We start from the raw sequence: 12,396 nt of genomic DNA on the forward strand, positions 1-12,396 counted from the left end.
GATGCACCCTCAGCAGGGCACCCTGGAATACATCGTTCACTCATTCTCATCTCCACTCAATTTTATTGGCCTAAGATGCGTCCTGACATACATAGCTATGTGACTAAATGTCACCAGTGCCAGGTTAACAAAGCCGAGCGACTTAAAGCCGCAGGACTTTTACATCCCTTGGACATTCCCAATAATAAGTGGGAAAGTATATCCATGGATTTTATTGTTAGCCTTCCTCGCACCCAAAAAGGTCATGATGCCATCTGGGTTGTCGTTGATCGACTAACTAAAATGGCCAGATTTATTGCTACTAAAACCACGGTAACAGCTCCTGAATTGGCTTACCAATTCGTTGACGAATTGTTTCGTTTTTATGGGTTACCGATGGATATAGTGAGTGATCGAGATCCAAAGTTTACTAGTGACTTCTGGACACAAGTCTTTAAGAAGTTAGAAACTACGTTGAGCATGAGCTCCACGGATCATCCTCAATCCGATGGACAGACAGAACGAGTAAATCAAATTATTGAGGACATGCTTTGAGCATATGTTGGTGCAAAACCAACAAAATGGGAACGTTATCTCCCAATTTTGGAGTTTGCTTATAACAGCTCCAAGCATACGTCGACGGGATATAGTCCTTTTATGTTGATGTATGGTTTTCAGCCACGAGCCCCGATTGATGTTACTATACATCATGATGAGTTGCGAAGTACGCAAAACTTTCTTCGGGATATGCAAGATATGTTGCATATTGCACGAGATAATATAAAAACAGCTCAAGATAGAGCGCGTTTTTATGCCGATCATCATAGGCAACCTCGTGTATTCAACCCTGGACAGAAGGTATTTTTACGTGTACCTCACAATTCTAAGACATTGTCTACGGGTAAGTGCGCTAAGTTAGCCCCACGGTTTTGTGAACCTTTTACAGTCCTCAAACGCATTGGGTCATCAGCCTATCGTCTCGCTCTTCCCGATGGTGTCGGAATTCATCCAGTCTTTCATGTGAGTCGTCTAAAAGAACTTCTAGGTTCTGGCGACAATACAGTTACGACTGAAACTCTGGTTACTTCTGAAGAATTATCTTCTAAACCACATGTACCAGAAAGAATTCTCGATGTTAAAACAAAAAAATTACGTACTAAAGAAATCCGAGAATTTAAAATAAAATGGATGGATAAATCAATAAAAGATGCCACATGGGAACGCGAAAATACTCTTAGAACTAACTTCCCTAACTTTCCATTGCAAGAGTGCAATGTTTTAAAGAGGGGGAGTATGTTACGGGCATGACCATATAATATCCCGTGGTAAGAATTTACTGTAGTATTCTATACACGTGGATAAGTGTGAGGGTTAAACGAGAGTGTAAAGAAGGGGAGGATTACTTTTAATCCTCGGGATTGAGACAACCCATTAGGTCAAGTGTGAACTTGCCTGGGGGCCTTGGGTATCGCTATAAATAAGAGGCCTAGCTACCCTCATTTGATCATCTTTTTGACTACATCGAGACTCTGCTCGTGTGGTGGGTCAACTCTTGTAGCGAGCGCGCCAGCACCAGGTACGACTCGACGCCACGGCGGTGGTATGGGACGCCGATCGAGGCTCGAGTCCGTCTCGATCCCTTCGCTCGGGGGTGGTCGGGTGGATCGGCACCCTTCTTTCTCTTTCTCCTTTCTATCTATCTTTTCATTATCCTTATCTTAAGCTTACGTTAGTACCAAGATCTATAATAGAAAAAGAGACAACCAGGAGAGGAGGCGAGGAGTCCTACGAGGTATCACCAAAAGGCGCTTCCCCTGCTCACGTCAGACGCCCGAGTTCTCCTGATCGGGGGATCGACCTTCTGCGTGCCTACGTATCTTTGCATCTAACTGCTATAGAGCTCTACACTCTATCATCGGCACTGATCCGGTTGTAATTCCCCACAGCGCTACGCGCATGTTTTGATTAATAGAACTTATCTACCTAACTCAAGTTGTTCTCAACATCTCTGTCTGCGCCTGTGTCTACACGCGATCCTCTTACACACTCTCTCTCATTTCGCTAACCTTCTCCGTTTAACCGCAGTCTCAGGGCTTATGTAAACCACAGACTCTTCCTCCTCACTTCTTGATTCCTTGGTTCAAGACCCTCGTGGTCCTACCCAACTTCTACACATCCGCGAGGATTTTCTCGACAACGCTTTCGAAACATGGTTTCTCACGCCCGTCAGTGCTCCACTTCCCGCTCACCCCTACATCATGCTTTTGAAAAGGTGGTTGAAAAGGGGAGCACTGATGTTCCAATCTCCAGTGAGGACCTCACATAGTCGCTCACATTCGTTCATGTTGTTATTTCTGTTGAGGACTCACTCAATCATCAATCAACTTTGATTTTATACTTCAGCTCAGCCTTGCACCATGACGCTTTCGAAAAGGCAACCGTAAAGGGGAGGATAATGTCATAAACATGACATCAGTTATGTCAAGATTCGAACTCTTGACCTTTCGTATTATAGTCAGGTGTTACATTGTAACCAACACATCCAAATACATGATCATATTATATATATCTTCGCAGATTATCGATTCAAGTTCTAGGGGTTTTTAGAAAGTTCTAGAACTAAAAGGTTCTAGAGGGTTCTAGAATATTCTCCAAAATATTCTCTAGAATATTCTAATGCATGTACTTTAGCTCACAATATAAATACTTGTGACCTCCTTGGTCCCTTTCAAGGGATTCAACACAAGTCATTAACACATCAATCTAGTCTTGATCTTTATCTATGTCTTCATTCTCTTTTATCGTTCCCAAGTTTCTAGCCTCATCACTTCTAGCTAGTTCACAACCCAACGTTCAATGCTCCATCATTCGTGCTCCGTCCCAGTCTGTGGTTGTTGTGTCCGTGACACTAACACTGCTAACATAGTTCAGAGTGGCTCCCGAAGAGCTGCCAGAAATACTGCCTTAGCTTCATCCTCCAAGGGTGCCCTCGTAAGTTGGTTGTGCAGTGTCTAGAATCGGATGATAAATTGTGGTACGGTTTCATTTGCTTCTTGGCACGTAGTATAGAACCGTCCAACTATCTCTCTCTGTGCCACTTGTCGATGAAACAGCCGCAGGAACTTATCCCATGATAGTCCGAATTCTACTATTTTTTATCGATCGGCTTTTGCTTCCGTTAGCCACTGTGGGACATGGTTGGCCTCCCATGTCTGTAAACGACATAGACGTGTGCTTCCGTGTCCAGTTCGTCGTGGTACTTGGGGTATGGTTATGGCATGTTATCGTCTTCTTCGGCCCATTCTGGTTCCGGTATGGGTTCGTGTAACCGTGGTGTCGGCACACGGTTGTCTTCCTCCTCCGGTTGTTGTTCCCAAATTACTTCTTCCGGCCGCACTGGATTAACTACCTCTGTCGGTGGTGTTGGAACCGGATTTTCTTGTTCCGCCGGTGTTGGTAACAGAGTTTCCAACTACGGTGTTGGTGTGTGCTCGAATCCGTCTTTATCCGGCTCATCTGGAGTGTCGTGACTGGATCTGTAGTTCAAGTGTACGTGCCGCTCATCGTTGTCCAATCCCGATTCGAATGCCGAAAAGACCCCTTAATATTCGGTGCTTGTTGCTAAAGTCTGCAATATCGATTCAGCGTCGAGCAGACTGGTAAGACTGCTTCCTTCATCTAAGTGTCATTGATTTTGAATTCACACCATTTCCTCCGCAACCCGTCGGAGCACTCTGGGAAAAGATCAATCCTGTTAGATCTCTTCTACCACCTGTTGGTAAGCTTCTCGCCTCCGCAGTCTATCGTCTAATCTTCTCGCTCGCTCGGTCACCAGGTCGTTCGTCTGTCTAGACATCCATTCCCCGTTCTTCACTGCTCTGTGCAGGAATCCTGGCCTTTGTAGTCTATCGTCTAATCTTCTCGCTCGCTCGGTCACTAGGTCGTTCGTTTGTCTAGACATCCATTCCCCGTTGTTCACTACTTTGTGCAAGAATCACGGTCGCCAAAACTGTGTTAATCATGGGCTGGACTAGCCACAAACATGGGGTGTTCTCTTCTGGAACACATATCCAAAGGGGTGGTCGGAGATATGGATGATGCTTCTTCAATACGGCACTGATTCACTTAACACTATCTAGTTACTTTCCAGAATGCCTTCCGGAATCACACACTTATCCGGATCTTAATTACACGAGCAAGATTGGAAATGATAGCACAGACGGCAAGTACACAAGATGATACAGCCAATAGAATAGAGAACAATACTTAAACTCGCATTACTTCCGTGAATTATACATCAATCCGGATCCTTTTAGAGGCATTCTGTAAAAGTTACAAAATGGTGCCTACCGGCTACCGGCTACTAATCGGTGCGGATCCAGATTGGTACAACTATCCGGATCTGTCATTTCCTTAACTATATTAATTACTACATTAATAATATTCCTCCGGCCTTAACTCTTCCCTATTCACACTTCCTCTTCCGGATCATACTCATAGGCCAACAACAACAACAAAATGGTATTAGGTTGAATTCATGAACAGAACTTTGTAAATTTACCAACAAAGTGTTGGGATGAAGCTATTGGAGCAACACCATACATTCAAAATTGAGGATTCCATATATCATTGGGGTTAAACACTCCTTTTTTCCCAAATAAAAACTCCTTCCATTAGTTATAAAATTTTAAAGATGAGAGTGTTATATATACAAATCATTGTAGGGATGTGATAGTTCCATCTTATGTGGATGCCCACTGACTCAAGAAATGGAGAGGACGACCATTGTTGGATGAAGGCTAGTCGTTGTCTTTCAACTCCATCGGAGCTACCCTTGAGGCCATCGTATTGGCTCATTAGAGTGGCTACAACTTCACTCCATATCTCTTGCATTAACATTACTGTATGTGTTGTTTGGTTGGAGAAGACCCATCTACATCGTTGTTTCCATAGAATCCAAAGAGTTATTGGGCTTACCAATTCCAACACAACTTGAGAATTGGCAGTAACAAGAGTTGAGTGGATATTGTTGATGTTGGAAAAAAAAACCTCTTGTGCTTTTATCACCAAAGTCATCCCCTCCTCCTTATGCTCGTACCTGTCAACTAGGGCCTGCCATGATAACTATCATGAGCAGTACTAAGACAGAGAAGTATTGTTAGGAACAGTAATAAAACAGAGAAGGAATTAGTACGAAAAGATGAGGATTAGTACTAAGGGAGGTGTAGAACTCTCGAGAGAAGGAAAGAGTGAGTGAGTGAGAGAGAGAGAGAGAGAGAATGAGAGAATGAGGATAACAAAAGATATATATTATGTTAAGGGAATATACAATAGTGGCTAGGAAGCTTAAGACTGGCGTTGAACCGATTTGGTTCGAAATAATGCCTTGTGCCTCCTTTTATAGTGTTCTCAGGAGTACTCTTGAAGTTTCTAGAATGTTCCAGAGAAATCTGGAATATACATCAATTTTCTATAGTAAAACTTAAATGAAAATAATTCTTTTGTATTACCAGATATAGTCTAATGGTCAAGAGCTCGACCCATGTAACATAAGGTCATGGGTTCGAGTCTTCCCATATCAAGGGATGACACTATCCCCCCTTTAAAACGACGAGTGTTATGAATCGTTTTGGATTGGGGACCCGGTTTGTTTGGATATTGACGATGGAAGTTTTCAAGAAGAGCACGAGCATTGGTCACATTCTCTATTGGTTCCCAAGTACGCTCGTTGGGACTATATCCTAGCCAATCGACTAAATAGTAGAGCTTGTTGCGAACAATCTTGGAATCGAGGATGGCGGCAACCTCGTACTCAAGTCCATCTTCAAGCTCGATCAAGGGTGGAGGTTGTTTAATACGACTTGGGATGGTGCTGTCTTGATAGGGTTTGAGGAGAGAAGTATGAAACACCGGATGTATCCGAAGTTGTGGAGGTAGATCGAGACGAAAAGCGACATCATTAATTTTTCCAATAATACGTAAAGGACCTAATCGCCGGTAATCCAACTTCTCACATGGGCGAGTAGTCTTGATGTGTCGTCGTAGTAGCCACACCAGATCTCCAATGTCAAAAGGGGATGGAAACCGATGGCGATCCGCATAAACCTTGTGTGTTTGTTGAGCTTGTTGTAGATGAGTAGATAAATCTACATGTATCTTAGGTAGCTACTCCAAACGATCCTCTACACAAGGATTTGTAGGTAACTCTAGGGTTTCAAATACACACCACGGGGGTGACAACCCGTGTAAGCATAAAATGGTGTCACCTTTGTTGATGAGTGGATAGAGTTATTATACGCAAATTCGGCGAAGTGGAGAATATCCGCCCAATCATCTTGATGATAGCTTAAAAAGCACCGAAGATACTACTCCAACGTTTGATTTGTTTGTTCTGCTTGGTCGTCTGTTTGTGGGTGGTAGCCGGAGGAGAGGTTACAAGTGAACTTAAGCATTTTTAAGAGGTGCTTCCAGAACTTCAAGACGAACTAGGGTCCATGGTGGCTGATGATACTATCAGGAAGGCCATGATGCCGACATACTTCACACATGACAATTTCGACGGTTTCTTCACTAGAGATTTTCTTAGTACATGGCAAGAAATGGGTCATCTTCGTATATCTATCTACTACTATTAAGATCGCATCGAATCCCTTAGAGACCAGAAGATCTGTGATGAAATCTATGGCAATGGATTGCCATGGCTTGCTTGGAATTGGTAATGGTTCTAATAAACCATACGGATGATGCCTTGACATTTTTGCTCTGTAACATGTATCACAAGTCTGAACAAAATCTTCGACAAATTGTCGCATATGGGGCCACCAAAATGATCGTTGTACTAAATCTAGTGTTTTAGTGCTACCAAAATGCCCAGTTGTATATGTGTCATGACAGTTTTGGACTACTTGAAGGCGACAAGTACCATTAGGAACATACAAGAGTTTCTTAAAGAATAGTAATTCATCATGACATTCGAATTGTCGATGGTCCATACCTAGTTGTTGCGACTATGAACAAGATGCTCGAGAGGGATCAATTTGTGCTAGAATGGCTTGAGCGAAAACATCTGTCTTCAAGTCCTCATGTATGGTATTGATAACGTGGGAATCCAAGGGCATACCGAAGACCTACGTTGCTTGCAGTCGTGCCGGTCCCAAGATTACTTGGTTTTGGTTATCGAAAGCTAGCTTGTCGAGACGCGGTGCTAGATACGAACGCCGTGATAATGCATCTACCTTCCCTTGTTGCTTCCCCGGACGATATGTAATTTCGAAGTCGAAACGAGGAATTGGGCCCACCGAGCTTGACGTCGATTTAACACACGAGCATTCTGAAAGTAGGCAAGGTTTTTGTGATCACTGAATACGATGACTTGATGAGAAGACCCCTCTAGAAAATGCCTCCATTGCGTAAAAGAGTCCACTATTGCTAATAGCTCTGTATCATGAATTTCATAGTTGATTTCCGCAGCGTCAAACTTGTGTGAATGGGAAGCCACAAGATGTAGCTTTTCATCATCGCCTTGTTGAGACAAAATGCTACCCAAGGCGAAATCTGACGCGTCTACTTCAATGATTAATGGTTTTTCTGGATCAACGTGATTTAAAATAGGAGCTGATGTAAATGCCTTCTTAAGACTCTCAAAAGCAATGTTCGCTTCTTCAGACCAAACGAACAATTTTCCCTTCCTAGTAAGTTGTGTGAGAGGCAGAACAAGCTTTGAGTAATCCTGTATGAACTTGCGGTAAAAATTGGCAAAGCCTAAAAAGCATTGCACATCTCGCAACAAACATGGAGTCTACCACTCTACCACTGTTTTGACCTTAGCTGGATCCATGGAGATGCTTTTCGAGGAAATGACATAGCCCAAAAATTCTACCTGGTTGCACCCGAAACTACATTTTTCCAGTTTTGCATAAAGACCATGTTCTCGAAGTTCTTTTAGTACTAACAGTACATGAGAATCATGCTCTTCTTGGGTCTTCAAATAAACCAGTAGATCATCCAAATAGATGATCAAAAACTCATCCAAGAGATCTCGGAATATATCATTTGCCATGTGCTGGAAGACTGCTGGTGCTTTAGTGAGGCCGAATAGCATGACCGTATACTCGAAGTGCCCATATCTGGTGCGAAACGCAATCTTCCATTCATCTCCTAGTCAGATTTGTACGAGGTTATACGCTCCTCGTAAGTTGATCTTTGTGAAGAACCCTGCACCATTTATCCGTTCTAAAAGACTTGCGATAAGGGGAAGTGCATACCTATTCCTGACGGTGACTTTATTCAACCCACGGTAATCTACGACGAGACGAAGTGATCCATCCTTTTTCTTGACGAAGAAAATGGGTGTGTCGGCTGGAGATTTTGAATGTCAAATGAAACCATTTGCCAAATTCTCCTCTATTAGGCTCGAAGGACTTCTAGCTCGATTGGTGACAAATTGTAGATCAGTCCCCATGGTGGCTCTTTTCCCGGTTGTAAATCAATGGGGCAATCATACGGTCGATGGTGAGGAAGCGTTGTCGTGCCTTTCGGCTCCGGATCGTTTGCGTGAGTCGGGTGGGAACCACTGGGGTTTTGGACTAGGAAGAAGAGAGTTTTAAGGCTAATAAGAATATAAATATGTTGTAAGAAAGAGTTATAGCAAACTCGTGAATCCCACGAGTGTATTGTATTAGATTAATCAATATGAATATAAGAATATAAACTTCGGTTGAAAGAGAATGATATAGAATTCTCGTGAATCCCACGAGTATAGTTTATTAATTGGTGTTTTTTAGAAACATATCTAGTTTCCAAATATTTTTCACACACAATTACATTGTGCTCCCCATCCTTATGTAGTGATGAGGAAGTCTTAGTAATCCATGCTTTTTCTCTAACTATAGACCCCATGCTTTTCCTATAGATAGACTATATGCTTTATCTAAAGTGATCATGCTTTTTTCTAACTTGTGCGTTTTTTATCATGCACGCTAGATGTGTATGTGTAGCTTTTTCTTTTGTTATGCATTTTTCTAATGTTTATCCTAGCGTGAATTTACCTTTCTATGAGGGACATCTATGCTTTAACACTAATGAAATGCTAGTGTAATGGTAAGACATTACATTATTAACATGGAGGTGCAAGGTTCGAATCTTGCCCTATGCATGTTCCATTTATTTTGCTATTTTCTTCTATTTCTTCATTTTTTTATTGAATCTAATACTATATACGTTTTTCACGTAGTGTACAAAATACACTACGACACTCACCCCCTCCAAACCCGCACATCCTCCGGTATGTGCCGAAGTTGTTGGTGTTTGTTAGTCTCCTCCGTTCGGTCTCTACCTGATTGGTTTCGTTGCCGGCTCGTAGTACCCTCGACTTCTCTTGTTATGTTGACTTTGTCTCTCCATTTGGAGCACATCCATTCTTTCCACCCGAACCATTGTCGACATCCGATCCACCATAGTCTTCGTTCGCTTTTTGCATGGCCCGCTTGGTCCTTGTCATCCGCGGTAGTATCTTTTCTTGCCCTCTTTCTTTTCTTCATCAATCTCGACTTCTTTTCGGATTTTCGGTTTAGTCGGATTAGCTTACTTCCGATTCGGTCTCGTCGGATCGTCTTTCATTTAGTTCGGCTTCCTTTCCGATTTGTATTCGGTCGATCCGGACTCGGTTGATCGGTTTTTACCGATTCAGTGCTCTTTCGGGTCGGTTTCTTTTCTTTTCTTTTCGTCCGGATTTGCTTTCTTTTCTTCGTTTTCACCAGCCTTGTCCGGTTCGACTTTCTTTCGGATCGGAATCCCGTCCGGATCACCTTCCATCCAAACTGGCTTCCGACTTTACCTTTCTTGCTGCCACCTCCCGTCTCTCCGGTCTCACGTTGGTTCTCGGACACAACCGCCGAAGTCTCTAGAATTAGTGGGTAGGAATCCTCGGTATTATCATCCTCCATTGTTTCACCCATAGCCATATTCTCGGCTATCTCTCCGTCGTATGCATCGACTACGACCTTTGTTTTCTCTCCGCCACCTTCCGTCTCTTCGGTCTCACGTTGCCTTTCGAACGCAACCGCCGGAGTCTCTAGAATCAGTGGTGGGGAAGTCTCGATATGGCCATCCGTCGTTGATTCGTCCATAGCCACCTTCGATTCGATGTCATGTTTCGTGGCGACCTCCTCAATCAAGTCCTCCTTGCTCTCTTTCACTGCATCAATTATGCAAACATCAATTATGCTTACCCCTTTTTCACCCGATGTTTCAGACACTTGTATTCCGAAATCTTCTTCTACACTTGGGTTATCGGCCTTATCCTTCGCCGTCGTTCTTTCGCAAGACAAGAGGGTAGCTTGTTTTACACCCTCTTCTGTCGCACCATCATGTTGTATTTCAGCCTTCATATCGGCTCCATCGTTTGTCTTCAATCGACCATCCTTCATCGGCCATGTCGTTGACAAGATTCTCATCTTCCTCTCATCATGTCTCCGGCATACCCTTTCGACTTTAGCCCAATCCTCGGTAAGACCATTCGCACCGTCATCGTCTTCGAGTTCAATCCCGATGTCCTTCCTTTCTTTCCGATCAATCGATCTTACGAACATTAGGACTTTGTCCTCCCCCACCAATCTTTGTTCTTGCTCCGAGAGTCGCGCAAAACGATGCTCGAACTCTAGGAATGCTTGTGTTGCACTTTGGTGGGTCTTCTCCGATGCCACCCATTCGTCGAATTTTCGCCGATCTTGTCCCTTTGATCTCTTGTAATCATATGCCTCTCGTAAAGCTTCTTCGAATGACCCCCATGTCGAGTTTTGTTGCCGTATCTTGTGGATTCTCTCTTGTAGCTCATCCGTGGCCACCCGATTGAAGGATGTCACTTGCAATCCTTCCGGTATCCCACATCGTATCATCTCCGCCTTGTAGTCACATAGATAGCGTGACACATCGTTTCCGTTGAATTGTCTGTTTCGTTGTACGAGCCGCTTTACTGCCCCCGTGATCTCCGACATCACTCGTTGTTCTTGTAGAATCCGCTCGAACATCATCATCATCGTTATGCTCATTGCCTCTTGTTGATTCTCCATCTCCTTGCCACCCGCCTTCACGTCGGGTTCACCAACTGTGTCGTGCCTTTCGGCTCCGGATCGTTTGCGTGAGTCGGGTGGGAACCACTGGGGTTTTGGACTAGGAAGAAGAGAGTTTTAAGGCTAATAAGAATATAAATATGTTGTAAGAAAGAGTTATAGCAAACTCGTGAATCCCACGAGTGTATTGTATTAGATTAATCAATATGAATATAAGAATATAAACTTCGGTTGAAAGAGAATGATATAGAATTCTCGTGAATCCCACGAGTATAGTTTATTAATTGGTGTTTTTTAGAAACATATCTAGTTTCCAAATATTTTTCACACACAATTACATTGTGCTCCCCATCCTTATGTAGTGATGAGGAAGTCTTAGTAATCCATGCTTTTTCTCTAACTATAGACCCCATGCTTTTCCTATAGATAGACTATATGCTTTATCTAAAGTGATCATGCTTTTTTCTAACTTGTGCGTTTTTTATCATGCACGCTAGATGTGTATGTGTAGCTTTTTCTTTTGTTATGCATTTTTCTAATGTTTATCCTAGCGTGAATTTACCTTTCTATGAGGGACATCTATGCTTTAACACTAATGAAATGCTAGTGTAATGGTAAGACATTACATTATTAACATGGAGGTGCAAGGTTCGAATCTTGCCCTATGCATGTTCCATTTATTTTGCTATTTTCTTCTATTTCTTCATTTTTTTATTGAATCTAATACTATATACGTTTTTCACGTAGTGTACAAAATACACTACGACACTCACCCCCTCCAAACCCGCACATCCTCCGGTATGTGCCGAAGTTGTTGGTGTTTGTTAGTCTCCTCCGTTCGGTCTCTACCTGATTGGTTTCGTTGCCGGCTCGTAGTACCCTCGACTTCTCTTGTTATGTTGACTTTGTCTCTCCATTTGGAGCACATCCATTCTTTCCACCCGAACCATTGTCGACATCCGATCCACCATAGTCTTCGTTCGCTTTTTGCATGGCCCGCTTGGTCCTTGTCATCCGCGGTAGTATCTTTTCTTGCCCTCTTTCTTTTCTTCATCAATCTCGACTTCTTTTCGGATTTTCGGTTTAGTCGGATTAGCTTACTTCCGATTCGGTCTCGTCGGATCGTCTTTCATTTAGTTCGGCTTCCTTTCCGATTTGTATTCGGTCGATCCGGACTCGGTTGATCGGTTTTTACCGATTCAGTGCTCTTTCGGGTCGGTTTCTTTTCTTTTCTTTTCGTCCGGATTTGCTTTCTTTTCTTCGTTTTCACCAGCCTTGTCCGGTTCGACTTTCTTTCGGATCGGAATCCCGTCCGGATCACCTTCCATCCAAACTGGCTTCCGACTTT

Source organism: Azolla caroliniana, unplaced genomic scaffold, assembly GCF_043228905.1.
Source record: "Azolla caroliniana isolate FFs.n. ecotype wild unplaced genomic scaffold, voAzoCaro1.0.p SCAF_8, whole genome shotgun sequence".
Lineage (NCBI taxonomy): Eukaryota > Viridiplantae > Streptophyta > Polypodiopsida > Salviniales > Salviniaceae > Azolla > Azolla caroliniana.